Source organism: Microtus ochrogaster, chromosome 1 (assembly GCF_000317375.1).
Source record: "Microtus ochrogaster isolate Prairie Vole_2 chromosome 1, MicOch1.0, whole genome shotgun sequence".
Lineage (NCBI taxonomy): Eukaryota > Metazoa > Chordata > Mammalia > Rodentia > Cricetidae > Microtus > Microtus ochrogaster.
Genome location: NC_022009.1, coordinates 16,791,159 through 16,796,137, shown reverse-complemented (window position 1 = coordinate 16,796,137; position 4,979 = coordinate 16,791,159). Strand labels below are relative to the sequence as shown.

Here is a 4,979-nt window from a genome sequence, read left to right as displayed (position 1 = left end):
TTGCTTTTTTTTTTTTTTTTTTTGACAAGTTTTATGTGGAACTTCATAAGTAGTTGAAGAAAGCCTTGAACTCCTGATCCTCCTGCCTCCACCTCCTGAGAGCTGGGTTTACAGGCAAATGCCAAGCTCGACTTAGATAGTTGATCTTTATTTTTTTTTTTTCTGGGAGATTTGGGAATTTCTCAGGGGAAAGGCCTGCAAATGAAATGGTGTTTTAGACCCCTTTCTGGCTCCTTTTGAAAGTCCCAGGCCATGAAGATGGAGTAGGCGAGAGGATTTAGGTTCCAGTCAGAGAAGCAGACTGAATCCCGCAAGCCCAGCTTACCCTAAATAGTTACAGAGGAGAGACTGGTGCAGGGGACTTTCCTGCCAGCAGCTGCTGGTTAAACCTCTTTGGGAAATGAATCCTTATGAGAACCGACTGCCCGTGCACATGATAGAAGCCACAGAATGGGTTTTGTTATCCTCTGTCTCGGACCTACTCGACCTCTGCCTATGTAGGAGCCTGAGGTGTCCCCAGGGATGCCTGCCTGGGACACTGTTCCCAGCAGGCTCTCCCTGTGTGCTTTCCAGACCCAGGTCACCCACTCCCAGTCTGTAATGATGCTTGGACGCAGAAGGAGAGGCACTCACCCCCTTTGCTCCTCCCATCCGCAAAGACAGCCTTGTAGAACCCTTGTGATGCTGTTTAATGGGAGCGTTCCCTTTCCACGAAGGCGCCCTAGATATTAGAGACAAACTCCAGGCATTGCTAGCTTTGGTTAATACCAAGCTAGATGACACCATCCGCCAAGCATTCCACAGGATCCCTCTCTAGTCTGCTTACCCAGCCATCCAATAGAAGACCTGTGGTCTCCAGGAATTCACCCCGTGGTAGGGGAAAGAAACAGGCATGAGTGCAGCTGTTTTCAAAGGGGATGACATGTTTGGGGGAAACGTGGTCAAAGTCTCGTGGGAGCGTAATGCCAGGATGACCCAGAGGAAGGCCTCACAGAGCAGCAGTGCGGTAGGAAGAGTAGGAGGTGACAGGCGGCAGGGGAGGGCTGGAGGGGTGGGGGCTTGAGGCTGAGTAGTGATCCCTGATTCTTCCATCTCCCGGGTCCGCCTCAGGCGTACCGATGGAGAAACTGGAAAGAAATTCTTGTATGTGTGCAAAATAACTGGCCATAGGACGGGCTGAGTAGATGACCTCTGGAAGACCTGAGGAGACATGGTCCAGTAGGGAAGCAGCTTGAAGGTGAGGTATACAGGGCTTCAAAGGTGCGAGGTGCCCAAGGCCTGGATCTGAGTCAGAGATGTAGATTTGACCAAATCTCTTAACGTCCTATGCCTTAGTAGCTGTCCCCACCACCACCTCCCTGCTCCACAGCGGTCCTAAGAGAATCACGCAAGTTGATAAACTTGAGAAGGTCCAACTCTGTCTGCATATTGGCTGCCGTGATAGCACTTGGCACGTTCACACGCTGCCCATGCTTCTGACTCGGGCTACATGACCCACAAAAGAGCCCTGGAGCTTCTATGCCCTGGATCCTGCTCCTGAAGGCCCAAGTCTGTGAGGGATCTGGGGACAGTCTGTGCCCTTGTGGGAAAAGGTGGGATGCCTGTGACCCCTAGCATCTTATCCACCCCTGAGAAAAAGCCAGCAGACCAAGAAACAGGAAGCGTTCAGTCAGAGGGGGATTCCCAAAGAGACCCGTTCTGACCACGGCATGGTGGTGTCATCTGCCGGCTGTGGACTGCTGCAGCAGCAGGCTGAAGGAGCAGGATGTGGTTTTTGGTTTCTGTTTCTGTTTTGACATGTGCTGTTGTTGCGGCCTGCCTAGGCCCCAGGAAAGGGGAAGTGCACACAGGGAGGATCGAACTCCCCAGGTCACATGTCACACAGCAAAGGTGGAGGATTTGGAACAGGCCTCCTTAGGACTTTTTCCTAAAGGTGATAGGTAGGTGCCAGGGTGACCTTTGCCCCCTCCCCCAGTTGGGCAGGCTAGGAGACCGGAGGAAGATGAACAGGTAAGAGAGGGCTGAAGTTCCTGTTTATGGAGGAATTGGGGAGAGGCGGGCAAGGTTGGGCATAGCAGCCTACACTCAGCCACAGCACAGGCCTTCACTTTCTCTGTGCAGAGGCCTGGGGACCAGGGGAAGAGCAGACGTGGGGACAGGTGTGCCCCTAAGGCAATCTTGGCAGGGTACATTTTAGGCCCCTGCCCTCAAATTTGTCAGCAGTCTGTGGCCTTACAGGTTGTTGGCTCAGGTGACAGCGGGAGAGGATTTGCTTCCGCTCAGAGCCTCTGGGTGGGAGGAAGATGCCTGAGCATCAGTACGAGTTGGTACCTCTGTGTTCTACCCATCTGCGGGGGCGATAGTGCCACCTCTCAGCCACCCCCACATTATTGTCAGCTTTTAAGTGGCCACCTGTGCTGGGCAAAGTCCTGTCTGGGGGTCTGCATAGACAGCGCTGTATCAAGGGGCGTGTGAAGGCAGGACTGGTACCTTCATTTTGGAACAAAATCATTCTGAAGTCTTCATGAAGAAAATGCTCAGGTCTGGATAGTCTCGCTAGCCAAACCTGTAATTCTATCTGCTGGGAGGGGAGGATTGTGTATATCTTCCTTTATACAGACAATTTTTTAAAGATCTGAGGATATAACTCAGTGGTCAAGCTCCTGCCTAGCATATGCCAAATCTTGGGTCCAGTCCCCAGTATTGTAAAAATGAAAAAAAAAAAACCTGTCATGGGGATATTAGTGAGAGACTAGAATGTGTGTGGTAAAAGGCCATATGAAGTAAGATTCATATTGGCTATAGCCAGTTCTTACCATAAAGAACCTCATAAAACATGAGATCAGTATTATAGCAGTGGATTGTAAGGTTTGGGACTTTCTGTTGCTGTGTTTTGTTTCTTGGGCATGGTCTCATCTCATAGCCCTGGCTGACATCGAACTTGGGGAGTTTCTTCTGCCTGAGTCTTCTGAATGCTGGGATTAGAGGGTATACCACCAGGCTCAGCTCAGGTTGGGGGAGGGTACTCGGCACACTTTCTGCTCACCTCTGTTTACTTGTGTGATAGACTTAATTTTCTAATTGCTAACCCAAATATCCTGTGTTGACTGCCTTCCCTGAGGCTCTTGACTACCCTTGCAAAGAGATGTCTCCACTGCATGGTGAGGTGTGCTTTGGAGCTGAGAAGGGAGCTGGGTTAGAAAACGACATCTCCTTTTAGGTTTCAAAGTGTGCATTCGTTGATGTGTGCCACAAAACGCCCCCAACTGCTAACCCCTCAAGATGATCACCAGGGAGCCATCCCAGGCTCTGATGTCTGGAGCGACCTGCCCTGAGCAGAAAGGAGGCAGAAAGGGTCTAGGAAAGGAACCTTGGTAGCGGCTTGCTGAGCACTTGGTGTTAGAGCTACCTCTTGGTTGGCCTGGTGGCTCAGTGCTGGGGGTGGATTAAGCTAATGATGGTCTTCTCTTTTCACTCTCAGAGACACCTGGAAGCTGCCAGCCAACCAGCCAAGAATTAGCTGAGCCCTGGAGTGAATGCTCGTCCACATCGCTAAGAATGGCACCAAGGTCCGGTCTGCTACCAAGACAAGGTTAAACCGGGACACAGCTTCATAGTGATCCTGATGTCTGTTCCTAGCCACACCATCAAGGCTGTGTTAAGTGAGTATGCCCCAGACATGTATGGGATCACTGGCCCTGTCTGTCTTTCCATTTGGCACCTCATCAGTATGGGTACAGGTCGTGGGGTTCAAGTTCTCAGCCTTCTTCCTGTCTAAGGGCTTGTCACACAGCTACAGGGAGGGAAATGCTGAAGTTTCAGGCCATGTCACTGTTGGAACCATCTTTTAGTGTCTAAAACTGAGCCAGCCCCAGCTGGCACCTGAGAAAGTGTATCTTCCCAAGTCCTTTTCATCAAGGCTCCTGGATGCTTCCATCCAAACAGTGGGGGCTATGCCTTACCTAGAATTCTGAATTCTGTCCCCACAACATGAGCAGTTAATGCACTGGCTCTGAAGGAGTTGGGTAGAGCATCCAGGGCTCTATTATTAGTATTATTAGATATTAATAAAAGGGACAGGGAGTCAGCAGGGCAACACTTTTAACAGAGGCTCCTTAGTCCAGACAAGCACACATAGGGCGAAAGGCCTTGGCTGCAGAGTTCATCTGGCCTCTATCCCAGGCTCTGCCTCTGGCTTTTCCTTGATGATACTTTAAAGAATGACAATTGGATGCTTTTCTTAGCCCCCAGAGGCTGGAAGGCCATTATGTCAGAGCAGACAATACAGTGGTGGGATCAGGGACCAGAAAGAAGGAAGTTCCAGTAAAGCAGGGCAGGCAGTTGACACCCTGGCTAGCTGAGCACTGAGGTCATCTTCATTGGGCAGACTCTAAAGAGGTCATGGGCTGGTCTCTTGGAGTTGATTCCCTACTGGTGTGTACAGGGAGTGGGAACAGGGCACCTGGGTTATTTCTCAGCTGTAGGTAGATCTCGGCTCTCCTAGCTAAGGATCAGAACCTATTTACCAGTCCGCTTATGCATGCAAAGTCAGTGTGCTACTAACAGGCCGTTTGAGGAGGTGTTCTTGAGTTGATCTGCAGCCAGAAGAGGATGAATGAACCTGGACTTGAGGGGGACTGGGCAGAGGAAGATGTTCATGGAGGTCACTGTGGCGATGTAGTGACCCAGATGTGAGACCCACTCATCACATGGCACAGGTTCCAAGCTACACCACTAGTGTGAAGACTGTCACACCTTTGATCCAGTAGTTCCACTTCTGGACTTACTCATGAAGAGATCTCCATGCCGAGCATGGGAACACATGCCTGTAAACCCTCACTTGGAGGGCACACAGGGGGATATCTGGATAGAGGCCAGTCTGGACTAGATAGCAAGGACCCTGTCTGAGCAGAAGGAAGAAAAGAAAGAGACCAAGAGAGCTATCTAGATATGGGGGAGCATGTCTTTAATTGGGGGGG

General features: G+C 50.7%; 1 protein-coding gene across 8 annotated transcripts in view; it reads left to right on the top strand.

Moving 5' to 3' along the window:
- Positions 1-4,979, top strand: part of Tmem229b (transmembrane protein 229B) — a 41,107-nt gene that overhangs the window by 22,853 nt on the left and 13,275 nt on the right. For 7 of the 8 annotated variants that reach the window (XM_005343255.3, XM_026779701.1, XM_026779696.1 and 4 more), the window contains one exon: positions 3,482-3,662. The gene's annotated coding sequence lies outside the window, so the exon portion shown is untranslated. Of the gene's footprint in view, positions 1-1,451; positions 1,941-3,481; positions 3,663-4,979 lie in introns of those variants that run through there. The other variant, XM_026779717.1, reaches the window with a different exon arrangement.